The sequence below is a fragment of the Aplysia californica genome, unplaced genomic scaffold (genome assembly GCF_000002075.1).
Source record: "Aplysia californica isolate F4 #8 unplaced genomic scaffold, AplCal3.0 scaffold00087, whole genome shotgun sequence".
Lineage (NCBI taxonomy): Eukaryota > Metazoa > Mollusca > Gastropoda > Aplysiida > Aplysiidae > Aplysia > Aplysia californica.
In genome coordinates, this window is record NW_004797357.1 from 1155438 (window position 1) to 1158114 (window position 2677).

Genomic DNA, 2677 nt, shown 5'->3' on the forward strand with positions numbered 1-2677 from the left:
CGGGGCGCGTTTGCCTTCTCACACTCTCGACTGATTACACAACAGCGGACTCTTCCTTATTAAAGCTAATTGTGCTCTTGCGAAGAGAACGTCGATACGTGTTACGTAAGACAATACCACAGCGTCCTAGAGGGATAGCCGAAACCTAAACATTTACCACGCGTTCACTTACCACCCCACCGAGCGTTGAGCAACACGTGTAACACAGACGGTATGCTATTTACCAAAACAATGAACCGGGTCACCATTTATAATAGGATATTCATAAAGGTGAAGGTAAATGAACATAATTACTCAACGGTAACATCCATACCACGGCACTGACCGAGATACAAAGGTTGTTAACATTCACGTAACGCTCCCTGCAGCAACAGAGCTTAGACTACCTGATAGACCCTAAAGAAAAACAAGCAAAGAAAAGACGATCTATTGGCCCCGTTTAAAGAGTTGTTCCAATTATGACATGAATACTCAACCAACAGGTAAACACAACAACGTTCGCGAACAGATAGCTACATAAAAAAATGTAAGGTTGGAAATCACGGCACACTCAAAGATCAATCTACGACAAGTACAGGTCCTCAGTTGTCTTTGGAAGGCGTCCACACCTATAGCTACACGAACACTTCAAACGTCAACCAGCATCTGAAAGACGCACGAAAACCAAGGCAGCCTAGAGGACATCATGGGCCGGACAATAAAAACAAAAGTCTTAAAACCATTGCCCTCGCTCTCAGTCCAGGGGGGAGGAAATTTTTACGGCCCCATCACCTCCCATTCGGCCCATTCCAAAACTATCATGGCAATAAAACTGAATCTCTCTTTCAAACGGACGTACGACCCCCCCGCAATCCATTCGCTCCCTGGTCCAATACCATAACGACAACCTTTGTCTGACCCTCACCCTAAGCACGATGGATAAAAAAAAGTCAGTGAAATATAAAACCATTTACTTGCGCCGTCTTCTACTGTTGAACTTGGATGACAATACGGGGGTCAAAACCAGTCAGCAAAGCGACCACGTGACCGTGCACTGAATACACTATTTCTCGAAAGGATATAATTGCAACGTCCATACATGCATTAAACCCTTGTGTCTGTATCACGGCTGGCAATAAGTAAATGAGTCATCCTTCAAATCGTTTATGATTTTTGACAAAAAGCCCAATGTAGCAGCTGGTTGAAACCTATAGAACCATACACAAAGCAACGCCAAACCCGAAACAACACAGCGATGACAAAAATCTTATTTTAAAAAAAAACGAAGGAAAGAACGAACGAAGGAGCGATCGAACAAACGAACGTCCAAAAACCATGAGTTCAACTGTTAGCCAACACGAAACGAGAAGAACAATGAAAAGAAGCAGAGACCAAACGAATTAACTTCTTTAGAAAACGTCTAATATGTTTTCAACAGAAAATGTAAAACAATGCATACATAGAAAGCACTCGCGAATTTCCAGTGTATTATGAATTTTGAAAACACGCAAACTGTTCACGTATTCCCAACAGAAGCAGAACGTATCACAAACACAAACAACTTCGCCGTTGTCCACCACTGTTGGTCCCTACCGGTTAAGCATCGAAAGACTCTACTGAAGCCACAGCACAGAATTCCTCAGGTGAAACTCAAACCTCCTGCAGCGCCCGATGTAATTTATACTACATCAATACAAAGAAAGAAAACGAACTAATTTTAACATAATATATTGATTTACACAAATTTTCCACAGCACACGTCACTAAGAAAAGAAAGAAAAGAAAAGTATAACATAGGATGTCGAAATATCAACTTACAAACGTTTTGAAAACTAAGTCATTTCCTTATGACATGGGGGGAAAAGTTTATCGAATAATCAGGGAAGACGGGAAGAGGGGGTCGATCAATGAACAAAACGTTGAAAATTACATTATAACTTTCTGACGGCCGAAAAAGGAAAAGCACTTCCAATCTTAAATGTACAAATCACTAGAAACAACCGTTTTTCTTTCTTGAAGTATAATGATGATAAAAATAATAGTAATGATAATTATAATCATCCCCATAAAAATAATAATTACTATAATTATAATTATCGTTTAACTATAATAATGAAAATAAAAACCTAACCAAACAACGAAACCGTTCAGTTAAATAGTCAATATATACAAACACTTTAGCTACCACCTCCATAGACTTAGGAGAATGTGAGACAACGAGGTGTTACAGACGTACAATAAAATAAAACCTTCGCAACAAACGCAAGATTATATTGATCACAGCCGGTGAAAAAGTCCGTTCAACAATCCACGAAACAGAACTTCGACAACTTCTAGACTTTAACCCAAAGCTACCGGTCTCTTCACGACCAGGATTACGTAAATCATACACTATGTAATACAGACCAAGTTGAAATGTCCCCGTTGTGTGAACTTTGACACCTCCTCCCGTACTTTTGAAATCTTCAACTTCAGGCTACACCAAACTAAATAATATAATTGGAACCAGTTCCCGTTAATTCGTGGGTCCATAGGGCACTTTACCGGTTCAACTTTCTGGGCTATTTATGTGTGGAAAAATGATACTTAAAAAATAAAATCGTAAATGTTGACCCCATGTTCGTACAAAGAGCATTGGATCAGATTCACATTGTTAGGACGAACCGTTGGCATAAATCGTACCATTCTGGGCTATGGT